Raw genomic sequence first — 18,656 nt, forward strand, 5'->3', positions numbered from 1 at the left:
ATACCATGACTATTAGACTTTATTAGAGAAGTTTTCCCAAAAGTTTTTTTTCCAATTAACTGTTTCCCTTCCAATTTTACCTATGTCAATTTTGTTTGTGCAGCTTGTCAATTTTGTATAATCAGAATTGCTGTACTGTATCTCCTGTGAAGCTCTCTGCTCCTTGTCAGTTGAAAGTCTTCCCAACCCTATGGATAAGAAATGTTTTCTGTGGTACCTAAGTAACAAACTCCTCCAAACATCTGTCCCCTTCCACTCACATAAAACCTACCTGAGTTCAGGCTCTCATTATGCCTCTCCTGAACTATTGCTTTTTTGTTGTTCAATTGTGTACAAGTTTTCATGATTCCACAGAACATAAGATGGCAGGCCCTTCTATCCTCCAATATGACTGCCAAAATAAATTCCTAATTGGTCTTCCTGTTTCCAGTCTCTAACTTCCCCAGTTTATCCTCTGAAGAGCTAAAATAATAATAATAATCTTCCTCAAGCACAGGTCATTTCCCTGCTCAAAAATTTTTGTTGTCTGCTCATTGCCTCTAGCATTGTGTGACTCCTAGAATGTAAAACCTTTCTAAATTTGAATCTAGTCTGCATTTCTTGATTTATTCCATATTATTCCCCTTCATATAATCCAACCAAATTTACTTAGTTGCTATTCCTTGAACTCAACCTTCCATTTCTTACCTCTCTGCCCTTATATAGTCTCTCCCTCATCCCTGAAATGTACTTCCCCCTGATCTTTAGTTCTGATAATCCTTCATGACTCAATTCAGGAATCACCTCCTATAGGAAGCCATTCCTCAGCCCCTCCCCCCCAATCCGTGTTCTCTGACCAATAAATTATCAATCAAAAGTATTTTTTATTATATGCCAGGTATTTTACTAGACACTGAGGATACAAAGATTAAAAATGAAACAGTCTCTATCAAGGAGCCTACATTCTATTATGGGAGATGTAAATAACAACAACAATTAATCAATTAATAAGCATTTATTAAGCATCTAATATATGCCAGGCACTGTGCTAAGCTGGTAGGGATACAAAAAGAGACAAAAGAGTCCCTGCCCTCAAAAAGCTTACAATCTGATGGGGAGACATCTAGCATTTCTATAGCAAAATGTTTTACAAATATTATCTTGTTTTATCGTCCCAACAACCCTAAGAGGTAGGTGTTATTATTATAACCTCTGTCAAATGAATATACTAAGACAACAAAAGAGGGTATTGAGTGACTTGATTTGGATCACACAGTAAATATCTGAGAAAGGATTTAAACTTAGGTCTTCTAGACTCTAGGTCCTGCTCTCTATCCCATTGCACTACCTATATAAAGAAGTATGTGCAAACTATGTAAATTTAAGTATAAGGCAAATATTTTTGAGAGCATGAGGATATTAGCAACTGAGAAGATTGGGAAAAGCTTCATATAGATTGTGTTATTTTAGCAATTTTGAAGGAAATCATGGTTTCTAAGTGATAGAACTGGGGTGGCAGTATATTCTGGGTATGGGGGACATCCAGGGCAAAAACAAAGTGATGGGGTTGTGTGAGAGGAACAGTAAGAAGACCAATAGAGTGAGGGAAGAGGAGAGATATAAAATTAGCTGGGAAACGTTAGTGGCAGCCTGGCTATTAAGGGCTTTTAAAAAGCTAAATGATTTATTTGATCTTAGAGGCTATAGGTATCACTGGAGTTTATGAAGCAGGGGAATGACAGTTCAGACTTGTACTTTAGGAAGATACAATTGGCAGCTGAGATGGATTAGAGAGGAGAAAGACTTGAGGCAGAGACCAATAAGGATGCTATTTCAGAAGTCCAGGCAAAAGGTGATGAAGGCCTGACCTAGTTTGGCGGCCATGTGTGTGGGTAGAGAGAAGGGGATGGCAGCTAGAGCAATAAATCTTTACAGAAAGTCTTTGCTAATTTCGAGGCCTTAGATGGCCAGTATTCATAAAGAGAAGTCATAGCTACTATGATTAAGATAATGATCCAAGTTATTTCCAAAGGGCCTATGATGAAAAATGTTATGCAGAGAGAGAGAGAGAGAGAAAGAGAGAGAGAGAGAGACTGATGAGCTATGAAGGCAGGCTGAAGCATACCTTTTTTCACTTTGTTTTTGTGTGTGTGAGTGTATTGTACATGTATGTATGTGAGAGAGAAAATTTTTTGCAACACAGCTAATATTGAAATATGCTTTGCCTGATTTTACATGGATAATCAATATCATACTGCTTGCCTTCTCAAGAGGTAGTAGGGAAAAAGAGAATTTGGAACTCAATTTTTAAAAAATGAATGTTATTTTTTAAAAACGTAATTAGGAAATATTTAATGAAAATTTAAAAAACTGCACAAAAAAGAAAGGAAGAAGTCATTCAAAAGTATGAAACACAGAAGTATTCTGACAAAGGATAAGCACTTTATAGGGAGCACTGTAAAGGCCGAACACATTTGGAATTTGGGGGACCTGGAACTTTTTATTTTCTCTTGGCTCATCCAGTGGCATGCTGACCTTGGGAATAATGCTTAATATTTCATCTTAACATCTGTAGCTGAAGTTTGAACTATCTCCCATTGCCCTGTATACAGAAGTGTGATATGAGAAATAACTAGCAAGGATAATGGAGAAATATTGTTATGTTAAAGGCAAGACAAAGCACTAGTCAAAAGACAGCACTTAAATGCTGGAGAGGATTCATTTTGATTACACATCCAGGCGATGTCTGTGCTTCCAGTTACCCTAAATACTGATGATCAGAAAGCTAGCAATATCAACATCTGCGGCCAAGGGCATAGGTTGGTGATTCAGCACAGACCATATTAGTTACAGAGCACCAGGAACCACATCTCTAATAAAATGAAACAACTTAGAGACTGACAAATAATGCAAAGTGGCAGTCTCAAAAGACATGAATTTTTCTGAGGGGTAATTTTCTTTGGATTAAATGAGGTAGCTTTATCTTTGGTTTTTTAAATGAAGTCTCTGATGAAAGGCCCAGTCAGATGAAAGGACAAATAGCCAAGAGAGATGCAGAAACACCTGAGGCCATCATAGAGGAAACATGCCCAATTGACTGCTTGAAGTCTGAGAAATGCAAACTCCTCCAAGTCTGTGTCCACATTCTAATGCAGGGTCTCTTCACCTTTTTTTGTATCATGGATCCTTCTGGTAATTGAGTGAAGCCTGTGGACCCCTTCTCAGAATAATGTTTTGTAGTCTACAGTCACATTTAAAAGGGATGCTAAATTTCAGTTATGGGAAAAGAAAGAGCCATTTTTTCCCCATTCAAGTGTGTGGACACTTGAAAATCTATCCTAGATCCCTTGGGAGACAAGGACCCCATGTTGAAAACCATTTTCTAATGAAATGGAAGAAATTATGTGATTTTAGAACTTTGTAAGTGGTTGGTACACCCATATCTTTTTCTCGATGATACAAATCTAGCAGCAATGTGGCATAATCCTGAATGCATGAATATATGAGTTCAAATCCCACCACTCACACTTTTTACCTCTATGACTATTGTATGAGTCATATAATCTGTCTACTCCTCAAATTCCTCATCTGTAAAATGAGGGGGCTGAACTAGATGGGTAATTAGGTGTTACAATGGATAGAGTGCTAGGTCTGAAGCCAGGACAACTTATCTTCTTGAGTTCAAATCTGTCCTCTGATATTTAATACTTGTGCGACCTTAGGCAAGTCACCTCATCCTGTTTGTCTTAGTTTCTTCATCTGTAAAATGAGCTGAAGAAATAAATGACAAAGCATGCCAGTATCTTTGCTGAGAAAAAGTGCAAATGGATTCACAAAGAGTCAGTTGTTATTGTTGCTTGTCCTTTGTTTTCAAAGAGAACCATGACATTGTGGTGATGTCATGACTTGCAGTGAATTGGATTTAAGTGAAGGAGGGCTGTGCAAATTTCACCAACTTTACTCTCTTCTCCAGAGCTATCTGGGTCCAGTGGCTAGATACATATCAGGACGACTTGTGATGGCCCTAGTCATTTAAGGCAATTGGGGTTAAGTGACTTGTCCAGGGTCACACAGCTAGTGTCTGAGATGAGATTTGAACTCAGGTCCTCCCAGCTTCAGAGTCAGTCCTCTGTCCTCTGTGCCACCTAGCTGCCCACATAAAGTGTCAGACACAACTGAAAAATGACTGAACAACAAAAGATTACAAAAAAGTGGAGCTAGGTGGCACAGTGGATAGAGCACTGGGCTTGGAATCAGAAAGAATCATCTTCATGAATTTAAAACTGGCCTCAAAACTGTACTAGCTGTGTGAACCTGGGCAAGTCACTTAACCTTGTTTGCCTGTTTCCTCATCTATAAAATGACCTGGAGAAGGAAATGACCAAGAAAACTCCAAATGGGGTCATGAAGAATTCAACATGACTGAAAAATGACTAAACAGCAGCACAGCCATGTCAAATGTCCTCTAACTTTCCTTTTAGCTCTAAATCTCTTATCCTAAAACCTAAAGCACCCTTTTAAGTACCTCAACCTCTATGTGCCTTTGGTGACTATATAGGATTTATCTACTAAGTCACAAGTGGATTACAATCTGAATAAATTCAAGGAGTTCCTGGAAGAGGAGTAACCCATCTTGATGAAATCATAGATTTTTGGCATAGTTAAATATGAACAGAATCATGCATAGCTGGTGGTGATTGAAATTTTGTATGACATGTTAGGGAGAGTTGCTGTTCAAAAGATATGAGCACAGTTTAGAAATGTGAGCATCAGAAAGGACCTTCAAAGGTCACATAGCCCAGCTTCCTATCCACTACCTCTGACAAACCTTCGACAGTTTTCACTTGTTGAAGATCAGAGACCTTGCCTTAGCTTGAACACTTCCAATAACAGGAACACATTTTTTAAAAGCTTGCAAAATGTTTTACATATACCCTCTCATCTGACATACTTATTTCTGTGACTTTAGGAAAGTTCCTTCATCTCTTTGGATCTTAGTCTCCTCATTTGAAAATTGAAATGTTTGCCCTAGAGGCAGCAGGGCATGTAGATAGAGGGCTGGCCTCAAAACCAAAAAGAACTGGGTTCAAGTGCCCCCTCAGGCACATAGTGGATGTGATCCTGGGTATATTAATTAACCTCTCAGTGCTCTAGGCCAAAGGAATCAAATTTGTGGTGGAAGGTTGTCCTTTGGCCAGTGAGTGTATCCTCAACCACATTAAAATGTATTTGGGAAAGGTTTAACAAAATAAACAAAAATAACAACCTGACATTTTGTTGTTGTTTCAATTGTATCTGACTCCTTATGACCACATTTGGGGTTTTCTTGGAAAAAGACACTGGAGTGATTGCCATTTCCTTTTCCAGCTCATTTTACACATGATGAAACTGAGGCAAATAGGCTTAAGTGACTTGCTATTGATTAGTTGGAGAGTGTCCAAAAGAAGTTAACCTGGTTGGTAAAGGGGCTAAGTTCATGCTATATGTCAGCCAATGAATAAACATTTATTAAGTGCAAACTATGTTTCAGGCATTGTACTAAGCACTGGAGATAAAGAGAAGCAAAAACTGCTCCTTCCCTCAAGTAGCTCACATTCTAATGGAAAGATAGGTCAATAATTATTTACATACAAGATATAAACAGTATAAAGGAAATGAAATCACTGGGGGAAAGACTGCTAGAGGGCCCTGGGAAAAGCTTCCTTCAGAAGAGGATCTGAGCTGAATCTTGAAGGAAACCAGGAAGACCTAAGCTAAGCAGCAGAGAAGGAAAGCATTCCAGCCATGGGGAACAGACAATTCTAAGGCCTAGAGGTGGAAAATTGAGTGCCCCCTTTGAGAAATAGCAATTATACCAGTGTGACTAGATCACAGTGTGTGAAGGGGAAAAAAAACAAAAAAGATAAGGAAGAGAAAAAGGAAGGAAGTGTAACGATTGGAATGACACCACCTGCTGGAAAGCTACTATAGGAAAGCTCCACCATGAGGAGAAGGTGCCTGAGGGCAAGCCATGTGGCTTTTCTTTGGCATCAGGAAATGACGTTTGCTTGTGGGATGAAGAAGGGGTGAGGCTGGCTCTCTCGCTCTCTTTCATGAGGACTCTCCTGGAGAGTGGAGCTAAAATGCACTCTCCCTTTGATAGATGAATCTAGGCCTTTCTCTCTCTCTTCACCAAATTCCTATTCTCCTTACTAAATGCTTAAAAGTCTAAACTCTTGCTAATGCCTATAATTTATTGGTGACCACTCATTAGATATTTTAGACAGTATAGCTAGAATTTTAGCCCATTACAGAAGGAATGAAGGAAGGGAAGGAGGGAGGGGTCAAGTTATAAAAACTATTCAATGCCAAACAAAGAACTTTGCTCCTGGAGGTAAAAAGAATGCATGCAATTTAATGAGCAAGGGGGTGACATTGTCAGACATTCACTACAGAAAAAAATCACCTTGGCAGCTAAATGGAAGATGGATTGGAATTGAGAGAGACTTGTTGCAAAAACACTAATTAGAAGACTATCTAATGGTCCAGGCAAAAGAAAATGAGGACTTGACCTAGGAATGTAGAAATGTGAGTGGAGAGAAGGGAATGTATGTGAGAAATGCTTTAAAGGTAGAAATGACAAGATTTGGCAACAGATATGTAGGGTGAGGTGGAGAAAGTAAGGAAATACTGAGGTTGTGAGCCTGGGGGCTGGGAAAGTGGCAGTACCCTAAACAGTAATATGGCAGCTCAAAAATGGGGAGTGTTTGGGGCATAAGTGAAGAGTTGTGTTTTGTATGTATTGAGTTTGAGATGTCTATTGGACATTTTGTTTGAGAGGTCCAAAAGACATTTATTAATGTGGCAGTGATCATCAAGGATTTCTGGGAATCATCTCCTTGGAGATAATAGAACCCGTGGTCATATTGATCCTTGGTAACTTTGAAGCAAGAAGTTTTAATTGAATGATGCAATTAGAAATTATATTACAGAAGATTTAAAAGAGTGGAGGTAAAGAAGTGGAAGCACCATGATTCTATGAAATACAAGTAAGATAAGTCATAGATAATTCTAGAATTCAGGCATTATCTTCTCCATAAAGACTTTTTTGACCTTCTCCCCCACATAAAACTACCTTGCTTCTTTTTACTTTATATATAATTGTATTTATTAACTTTATATGTATGCTGTATGAACAAGGTATCCTAAAAGCATCAGTGGCTTAAAACTCCACTAAGACTTTGGGAACACCTTCTGTTTTATATGTATTCCTCCCATTAGAATATAAGCTCATTGTTGTAAGGATTACAAAGTTTAGTGATCATATAAATGAAACAACCTGTTTTCTCTCTGTTGTAGCTCTTGACCTTATTTAGGCCACCTGATCACAGGATTTTATTCTTTCCTCATTTCTTTTTAATGCTCCTGTCACACTCCCCCCTCTAATATTTGAGTTTCTTTTACTTAATAACTATTCCCTTACCCATCCTGCCCCTCCATCTTAAACCTTTCTCTACTTCTTCCTTGTCCCTGTCTTCTCCTATTTCCATTTTGATTTTAATGCATTTCTATATTGAAATATTTGGGTTTAATGTGATAGGGATGAGGTAAATATATATAATTTTATTCAATCTTCCTTTATCCAATTCAGATGAAAGTAGAATTCATAGAATGCCCATTCCCACCCTACTACTTCCTTGATTATATATTCTTTATCTTATGTATCTTTATTATTCAGTAGTGGTTTTCCTCCTTGCGTTTCTTCTTTCTTCCCTGTTATAGTCCCCTGTTATAGTTCCCAATTCTGTCTTCCTTTCAGAATACTAAAAAGGAATATAAGCACCCACAGACACTCTGTCATTTTAACCTCTGGTTCTCAGGGTTCTGAGAAGATGTATACCTTATTCCATTACTATATATAAACATGCCATTGCCATTTATTATTTTTTGATTAAACCACTATGTATACCTTTCTATGGTTCACTTTGAACCTGTATTTCCATTTCAAAATGGCTACTCAGTTCTGGTCTTTTGATCAGGAATGCTAGGAAATTTTTCATCCCATTAAAGGTCTATTTTCCTTTATACTTAGTTTCCTCAGATGATACTTGTTTGTAAACTTTTACCTCTTGACTTTTGAAATGTCACATTCCAAGCTCTATTTCATTTATATTGAGAATTAGTAAATTATATGTGATCCTTCTTGTGGTATCATGATACTTGAAGTTATTCTTTTAGGCTGATGGTAGTATGTTTTTTTGGCCTGGAATATCTGGATTTTGGCTATAATGTTCATGAGAGTTTTCATCTTGAGGTTTTTTTTTTTTCCTGAAGTTTCTTTCTTTAATCATTTTGCCTTTTGGTCCTTAAAATTCTGGGTAGTTTTCACTTATACTTTTAAAAATATGATATCCAAACTTTTTTCAAGATCATTGTTTTCAGATAATTTAATAATTATTAGATTCCCTTTCCTTGATCTGTCTTCCAGGTCTGTTTTTTTTTAATGTTTCTTAGATATTTTTTGTTTTATTGTCAATCTTTTTGGTTTTGTTTTAATATTTCCTTATTTGTTTTAAAATTAACTTAATGAGTCATTGTTTTATGCCTGGATCATTATAATTTCCCAGACATTCAGTTAGTTTATGAGGAAGGTTTTCCACCATCTATTCTAGATGTTAATTTTTCTTGTCATTTTTTCCTCCTTAGCTTTTCCATTCTGTATCTGGTCCTTATCCCACCTATCTGACTGCTTCCATGTCTTTTTTTTCTGGTTCCTCCTTCAGATTGCACCCTCAGGGTTCTGTCCAGGGCTCTCTTCTCTTCTCCCTCTTTCCTACTTCACTTGGTGATTTTATTAGCTCCTGGTGGATTCAATGACCACCCCACTGCTGATGATTCACAAATCTACCTATCCTTCTCCAACCACTCTATCTCCAATCTCACATCTCCAACTGCCTCCCAATCATCTTGAACAGAATATCTACTAAACACATTAAACGAATTATGTTTCAAATAGAACTCATTGTCTTTCCCCCAAAATCCTCTTCACCTCTTAACTTCACATTAGTGTAAAGGGCAACACTATCCTCCCAGTCCCATGGGCTCAAAATAAAGGAGTCATCCTGGATTCCTTATTATCTCTCATACCCCCAGCCCACACTCCCTATTCAATCTTTTGCCAAGACCTATTCATTTAATTTTTTCAATATCTCTCAAATACTCCTCCTTCTTTCCTCTGACATTGTCACCACTCTCTGGTGCAGGCCCTTATCACCTCATGCCTGAACTATTTTAATAGCCTGTCAGTGAGTTTGCCTACCTCAAGTCTCTCCTCACTCCAATCTATTCTCCATTCAGCCACCAAAGTGATTTTCCTAAAGTGCAGATCCAATTATGTTACCTCCTCTACTCAATAAATTCTAATGGCTCCCTATTGCCTCTAGGATCAAATACAAAATGCTCTATTTGGAATCTAAAGCCCTTTATAACAGCCCTTTCTTACCTTTCCAATCTTCTTATACCTTATTCCCTGACATATCCTCCTCAAAATAGAGACATTAGCCACCTGGCTGCTTCAAAAACAAGATATTCCATCTCATGGCTCCAGGCATTTTCTCTGGCTGTCCCCCATGCCTGGTATAGTCTCTCTCTTCTGCTCCAATTACTGACCTTCCTGGCTTCATTTAAGTCCCAACTAAAATAATATATTTTACTGGAAGCCTTTCGAAACACAATCTAAGCATGCCACCACATCCCTTAAAATCTCGCCACGAGAAATGGCTCTTTTTCCTAATACCTACTACTTACAAGATTAGTAAAATGAATTAAGGTAAAGTTATAAAACTTGCAATGTAATGTCACCCCAACAAAAAATTGCAATAAGTCCATTACAAAGACACCCCACTAAGTCAAAGGCCTACCATAACAACCCCACATGTGTAAGATCGTTGTCTTTGATTTATATGGCCAGAGTAATATCATTTCATTTAAACTGATTTTTTTTTGCAGAACCAATAAACAGTCAATAGGGGAATGCTTGGCTCCACACTGCTCATTTTAGATTTCTCTGCTGTCATTATTCTTCAATAAACTTTCATCTTTCAAATTGCATGAAATTTTTTCATATCAATCTCTTTCTATTCTTGCTGCTCTCATCTCCTAAATTCTAAGACATTCTCCTTCATAACTTCACACCTAAATTAAAGTCTTCCTTTCTCCTCACTCTACTTCCTAGGAGGTTCCTCTGCTCTGTGGACCTCTATTCTGATGATAGTCCACACGCTGTATCTCCATTTCATGAGATACTGAGGCCACATTCTAGGTTTCTCTTCCTCTTCTCTAGCATTCTCCCTGGTTTCTATTAGGCACTTTATAAATGACCATGATCATAGGATCATAGATTTAAGGATGATATGAAAATGGTTATCAATTTCAGCCCCCTTATTTTATAAATTGAGAAGCTGAGACCCAAGGTAGTTAAGAGACTTGCTCACACTCCCATAACTATTAGCTGTATGAAGGGGGATTTGAACTTATGATTGATTTCCTGACCTCAAATTTGGCACTCTATCCAACTATGCTATCTCTGATGAATTAATGTTGCATAAGTTCCCCTTCTTTCATTCAATACTTCTTAACTTCCTGTCAAATTCACCATAGTGACTTTTATTTAGGTCTCCATAATTGAACAAAATCAGCTCCTCCCTCCAAGCAAAATCAATGACCAGAATATCCTCTACACACAACCACTAATTGTTGAACTCTTATCCATCCTTGAAGACCCAGGTCAAGTGTTAATTCCCACATGAAGTCTTCCCTTAATCCTCCAGTTGCTCCCCAAAATTCCTTCCTTAGCATGCTAATGAGACTTGTTTCATATATCCCTTATGTCCTTATATACTGTCTACATTGTATTATTTATTTGTATATGATTTTTATTTGACACTAGATTATATGCTTCTAGAGGACAGTGACTGTGTTTTAGTGCTTGCTCAATAATTGCACCTCTGCTAATATTCAAAATCTTGCTTTGTGTCAAGAATTATAAGGGAAAAATTGTCTAAGAAATAAAGTTCAGCTGGGATGCAAGTACAACCTTGAAAACAGAGACTTGCACTAGGATTCGGGGTTATTGTTCTGATCCTGCCTTTGAAGATCTTTGTAACCCTGCCTCAATTACAACCTATCTAGGCTCACAAATTCTCATCAGTATATGAACGTTTGATTAGAACTAAGCTCTTTTCCAATGCTTACATCCTGTGAATTTCTGGGTTTTTTTTTTGTTTTGTTTTGTTTTGCTGAAAGTCACAGAGCATTGTAATGAGAGAACATTAAAGAAGCAGAAAATATGCCTCATGCTCTTGCTTATGAGGCATCTTGAACCTAGAAAGCATTATTTGGTGGCATCTCATATACTGGCTATTTTTCATGATTTTACTACCCTTTATATCTCTCAATCATAGTAGGCACATAGTAGGCACTTAATAAATGCTTGTTGAATTGAACTATCTCCTTTCCTCAGAACTCTTTTCTTCAGTAAAAAAGGAGTATATTTAAAAAAACAAAGAAAGGAATATATTCTAAATTCTCATCATTAATGTAGGCATCTTTGATGAGAGCCTTTGGGGAAATGAAGTGTTGCCAAAACAGTACTCTCAGGATGAGCTCCTCCAGTTTCCAAACAATATCCATTTTCTCTTTGTACATGACATATTAATGGTCAGAATATATTCTTGACTGAATTTGTGCTTTGCAATTTTGGCTACTCAGTATCATTTCTAGCTTAACTACCCATTGATCTTGAATTACAAGGAACAACTGATCTTGGAAGCATGGCGAATCATTGCGAATACCAATAAGTTACTTAGAATTCATACTTTAATGCTGAATAATCTAGGCTTTCTATTAGGGAGGCAACTTTTAGAACAAATGCCATGTGAGCTGGTATGTAAGAATGACTGGTAAATAATTTCAGTTATTTTTCAGTTGTGTTTAACTCTCTGTGATCACATCTGGGGTTTTCTCAGAAAAGATATTGGAGAGGTTTGCCATTTCCTTCTCCAGATAATTTTACAGATGAGACAGTGTTAAGTGACTTAACCAAGGCCACACAACAAGTATGTATCTAAGACCAGATTTGAACTCAGGAAGATGAGCCTTCCTGACTTCAGCCGGGGGACTATATCCATTTTGCCACCTAGCAGCAAATAAAAGAAAATATCTTAGGTCACAGTCACAATTCAGTTGGCTAAATTATATCACTAAAAAATCAGGAGTATGAGTTAAATCCTGTTTGGGGTCAATCTGTAAGCATCAGTTCTGTAGCTAGAGACTGTACTTTGTTCTTTACAATTTTCCTGCAAATGTGATCTTTTGCTCCCAAGGAGGAAAAGGGATATGAGGAGTTCAATTCAAATCTCTCACCACTACTGGGGAAAATTTCCAAAACACATGTCATACTGATATTGAGGTTTTACTCAAATCTGGCATTTCCTTTATTTTAAACATTGCATTCCTGTTCAGATCCTTGTCACTTAATGTTACTCTATACTCTTTTTTTTTCTTTTTTCTTTTTTTTGTGGGGCAATGAGGGTTAAGTGACTTGCCCAAGGTCACACAGCTAGTAAGTGTCAAGTGTCTGAGATCGGATTTGAACTCAGGTCCTCCTGAATCCAGGGCAGGTGCTTTATCCACTGCGCCACCTAGCTGCCCCTACTCTATACTCTTAAACCATGCAACTCATCCTGTAAATCACCACTAGATGAATAGGGCTTATAGGAGAAACAGGAAGTAGGCAAACTTGTTGGAACATAGGATTCATGAGAGAAAATTAGTTGTAATCATCCTAAAAAGATAAGGTTGTGAAGGATTCTAAATGTCAACCACAGAAATTTGTGTTTTATCTAAGAGCAAATGGGAACCCAGTGAAGCTCCCTTAGTAAAGGAAAGATGGAGTCATATTTGTGTTATAGGAATATCAATTTGGTAGCTGCGTGAGGAATAAATTGGAGAAGAATCTCTGCTTCAGGAGTAAAGCAGAACAAAGAAAGTAGTAGAAGTAATCAAGAATTGGGTCCTGGCAAATCTGAAGCTATACTATAAATTGGCAGTCATCAAAACTATTTGGTACTAGCTAATAAATACAATGTTGGATCAATGGAATAGGTACAGGAGACACAGTAGTAAATGACTATAGTAATCTACTGTTTGATAAACCCAAAGATGCCAGCTTCTAGGATAAGAACTCAGTATTTGACAAAAAATTCTGGGAATAATGGAAGATAGTATGGCAGAAACTAGGCATAGACCAACATCTTAAATCTTATACAAAAATAAGGTCAAAATGAGTATGTGATTTAGGCATAAAGGAGGATACCTTAAGTAAATTAAGAGAGGAAGGAATAGTTTACCTCTTAGATCTGTGGAAAGGAAAACAGTTTATGATTACATTAAATTAATAAGATTTTATACAAACAGAAGCAATGCAGACAAAATTAGGGGGGAGGCACAAAGCTGGGAAACAATTTTTACAGCTCGTTTCTAAAATATATATGGAACTAAATCAAATTTATAAGAATGCAAGTCATTCCCTTATTGAGAAATGGTCAAAGGATATGAACAGGCAGTTTTCAGATGAAGAAATTAAAGCTATCTTTTGCCACATGAAAAAATGCTCTAAATCACTATTGATTAGAGAAATGCAAATTAAAACAACTCTGAGGTACCACCTCACACCTGTCTGATTGGCTAATATGACAGAAAAGAGAAAAACAAAAAATGTTGAAGAAGCTATGCAAAAATGGGAACATTAGAGCATTGTTGGTGGAGCTGTGAACTGATCCAACCATTCTGGAGAGCAATTTGGAACTATGCCTAAAGGGCTATGGGATTGTATATACCCTTTGACCCAGTAATAGTACTACTAGGTCTGTATCCCAAAGAGATAATAGAAGAGGGAAAAGGATCCACATGTACAAAAATATTTATAGTAGCTCTCTTTGTGGTGGCAAAGAATTGGAAATCGAGGGCATGCCTATAACTTAGGGAATGGATGAACCAGTTGTGGTATATGAATGTCATGGAATACTATTGTGCTGCGAGAAACAATGAGCATGAGAATTTCAGAGAAACCTGGAAGGACTTACATGAACTGATACTGAGTGGGATGAGCAGAACCAGGAGAAAATTGTTCACAGTAACAGCAACATTGTGTGATGATCAACTGTGATAGACTTGGCTCGTCTCAGCAGTGCAATAATCCAAGATAAATCCAAAGAAATCATGATAGAAAATGTTCTCCACATCCAGAAAAAAAGAACTATTGTTTCTGAATGCAAATTGAACCATACTGTTTCTAATTTGGGGCTGTTGTTTTCTTTTTTGAGGTTTTTCTCTTGTGTTCTGATTCTTCTTTCACAACATGACTAATGAAGAGATATGTTTAATGTGATTGTACATATGTAACTTATATCAAATTGCTTTCTGTCTTTGGTGGGGGGGGAAGGGAGGGTGGGAGAAAAATTTGTAACTAAAAATCCTATGAAAACAAATGCTGAAAACTATCTTTACATGAAAATGGAAAATAATAAAATACTTTTATGATTATAAAAAGAGCTGGGTCCTGGAAAAGGATGGATAGCAATAGGAAAACAGGGCAAGGTTACAAGGGTGGAAGATAGTGAGTGTATAAAGTTGAACTGGTTAAGTAAATGGTCAAAGTATTAGAGGGTGGAAAGTAAAGCCAGGGGAGGGGTGATAAACAGCAAGGGTAGGGTGTTTCAGTAGTAAAGATAGAAAATGGGTTTAGAAGCGGCAAGGTACAGTGGAGGTTAATGGAAAAGATGCTATAAGGGGCCAGAGGAATTTCAGAGTTATGGCCTGTGAAAGTAGAATACTTATGGTTTATGAAAAGATCAAAAGTATGTCCATTTCTATGTGTAACTGAGGTGGAATGAAGGTACAGATCAAGGGAGTTAAAGAAAATAAAATGAGAACTGCATCTGAGGAGACCTAAGTCCCTAAGCATAAGGGGATGGGTTGGGATATAGAGGAATCCAGGGTTTAATATGTCTTCGACATGGTAGCCTTTCATATACATAAAGGCAACAATCATATCCCCTAAGTGATCCCTTCTTCATATTCCCAGTTCCTCATTTTTTATGTGGCATTAGATCTCTCATTTTAAAACTATGATTCATATCATTTTATGTAAGAAATTTTTCAGCTCCTTTTAGATTTTGTTCTGAAATAGGAGGAAAAGTTTACAAAAAACAAAACGGTTTTTTAATGAATTTTGCTTATTTAAAATATGATGTGGGGCAGCTAGGTGGTACAGTGGATAGAGCACTGGCCCTGGATTCAGGAGGACCCCGAGTTCAAATATGGCCTCAGACACTTGACACTTACTAGCTGTGTGACCCTGTGCAAGTCACTTAACCCTCATTGACCCATCAGAAAAACAAAACAAAACAAACAAAAAAGATGATGTAATCTAAACCTCAGAGTAATGGAGGAGGGTGAAGATAACATTTCTCTTTTTGGGGGGGGGGGGAGCAATGAGGGTTAAGTGACTTACCTAGGGTCACACAGCTAGTAAGTGTCAAGTGTCTAAGGCTGGATTTCAGCTCAGGTCCTCCTGAATCCAGGGCCAGTGCTTTTATCCACTAGGCCACTTAGCTGCCCCTGAAGCTAATATTTTTATCAATGGCCCCTAGGCTAACAACTTCCTATAATTTCATTATACAGAAAAACAACAAGCTAGGTCCTCTGATTGTACTCTTTCCACTATAAAACAATTCTTTATGTATGTAGAATTTTTAAAGCATACAAGCATTTTCCTTACAATAACTCTATGAGGTAGGTAGTAAAAGTGTTATTATCCTTCTTTGGCCATTGCCTTTCATCACACATTAACCCTTTGAGTGTTTTTGTTGTTGTTCAGTCTTTTCAGTTACGTCCAATTCTTTCTGAGCCTCTTTGGGGTTTTCTTGGCAGAGATACTGGAGTGAGTTGCCAGTTCCTTCTCCAGCTCATTTTACAGATGAGGAAACTAAGGCAAAGAGGGTTAAATGACTTGCCCAGAATCACACAGTTAGTAAGTGTCTGAAGCCATATTTGAAGTCAGAGATATGTGTCTTCCCTGACTCCAGGCCTGGCACTCTATCATGCCACCTAGCTCCCTTGACCTTTTGAATGTACTTGCTTCTATTTCTGGAATCTCTATCTTCCATTGATTTGTAGAAACAAATTGGTCAGAAGACCAATGCCCACTCATTTTGATAATTATGGATTTTATGATATATTTTAAAGCTTGAAGAGTGGGATCTACTTTGTTGGCTTCTTTTTCTCCCAAAAGTATCTCGACATTCTTGAACTTTTGGATTTTTCCCCATATAAATGCCATAATTTTATCTAGTCCTATAAAGAATACGGCATAAGTAATACATGTTGTGATCCTCTATTTTCTGTTCTTTTATAGTACTTACTTTGTACTTTTCCTTTGCCATTTCCCCCAGAAATGCTGACTTCTAGAAATTTATGTTTGCTTTATTTAAAGGAGATTGTTGTCCCAGTTTTCAAAAAGGAAAGAGAATGAAACCTTCAAACCTAAACCAGTGATATTAAAGGGGATTCTTAACTCTCCCCATACCTGCTAAGGTGAGAGGTGTGAGAATTGTTATCATTAACTCACCAATAAGACAATTAGGAGATAGCCTAGGACCCTCACTTTCCTTGCTCAAGTCATGGTGAGTATTTTAAAATTGTTTCTTCAGCTCCACCTTCTTTGATATTACTCTATTTGAGGATGATAAAGGAGTCTATTCTCCACTTAGCTCCTAACACAGGTGTTTGAATAAGAATGGTGTAGCAGGATATCCTGCCCCACTTCTAAATAGCTCTTGTGAGAACAGCAATGGAGGAAATGGGAAGTGATCTCCAAAGGGTCAAGCAATTGAAGGAACTACTTTCCATTGCCAAATGGAACAACTCCTACCCTGCCTTAATTCAATGCTGTGAACTTCAAGGAGGGAGATGGATGGGGAGCCATAGATTCAATGTAGAAAGGCGTTGCACTAATTGTATGAGGAAGAGCTCAGGGAACAAGTGACTGAGCATGGGACCTAATTTAACCAGAGGTAGTAGGCATGGCTTTTGATGTTTTCCTTCCTGTCTCTTTGCTACCTGCTGGTTTGTGACCTTTCCTTCTTTCCTTCCAAAAGGGACCAGCCTATTGGCTTTGTCCTTTCCCTCCTATTATCTGCCCCTATCCTTGCCTCATACTGGGATTGAGCAGAGAACAACAATTTTATTCTTTATTGGCATTCTTGACCTTTATTCTCTCATACCCCTCCCTCCTTTGCTTCCTCTTCCCTCCCCTCCTCTCTCTCTCCCTGCCTCTCTCTCCCTTTCTCAGTTTAGGAAAAGTATCAGTTTTCGTCATTTTTTAGTCATAATTATATGATTTGTATGTTTAGGATTATTATTAAAAATTTTATTCTTATTATGTAAGATATGTGTGGGCTGTCTAAATATAGAGATGCAGCTCAAGACTGGCATTGATATATAAGTACCAAGGTCTGGCTCACCTCAGCAGAGGAAGGGGGAAGGGAAGGGAGCAAATATTTGTTAAGCAACTACTTTGTGCCAAACACTGTGCTAAGCATTTTACAAATATTACCTCAAGGACCATGCCAAACTATTCACATAATAACTCAGGGGGAAAAAAAAAAAAACAGGTAAATTCCAGGACAGCTGAGGCTGAGCAATCTCTCCTTATTTCCGTAAGAGGGCTTTCAGGCTAGATTTATATTTATCTGCCATCACTCAAATATCTTTAAGCGAGGTAAAGATAAATTCAAAACGAAATCTGCTTTCCTGATGACTTTTAAAGAGGAAGGTGGCCCATAGCTTATACTTGCCATCTTATCCCTTTCCCACAAAATGCTAGTTACACAAAAGAACATCACAAATAGTGAATAGCAGGTAAGCCAAGCAAACTAGTAAACCACAATTTGAGAAGTCATATACATTAGAATATATGAGAGAACATGTAAGAGTGAGTTCCTCAGATGGTATTCAGTTTCAACCCCTGCTCAGCTAATTTGAGATGGAATAATCTCACCCAAAGTGAGTCCATTCTCAGTAGTTTATGGAATTTAAATTGTGTCCAGCAACATTTTTGGGCCTGGTACCTTTGTATGTCTATAAATTCAGCATCTTTTTCTGTCTTCCTCTCTCTTCTGCCTCCCTGGAGATCATTTCTCCACATGTCTCTTCTGAAGGTTGTTGTATAGAAGGTAATATTTATTTATTTGACTGTTATTGAATACCCTGATGGTAAAAACCCAAATCACTCTGGCTTTCATTGAACGGTTAATAATAGCTTAAACCCAAGTCTCAGTGGCTCATTGTTTAGGTTTTTATGGGTTATAATCAGGGTTAATAGCAATTATTTTCTTTTCTGGCCAGAAACTCTGAGGTACTTCCCCTTCCAGACTGATGTCTTTGTGATGGGAAATGGATCCATCTTTTGTCTCAACTCTTACCCATCCCTCAGTCATTGGATGTGCATGAACTCAGACAAATTGAGTCCATGAGACCTTAATTTAGAAAGGCCAAGGTCACCCCCTGCATTTGCGCCATAGCAGTCATCTTGGCCTTTGTTTTGCCCTGGTACTTTGATGACTCAGGAAGTTTGA

The sequence above is a fragment of the Dromiciops gliroides genome, chromosome 2, assembly GCF_019393635.1.
Source record: "Dromiciops gliroides isolate mDroGli1 chromosome 2, mDroGli1.pri, whole genome shotgun sequence".
Taxonomy (NCBI): Eukaryota; Metazoa; Chordata; class Mammalia; order Microbiotheria; family Microbiotheriidae; genus Dromiciops; species Dromiciops gliroides.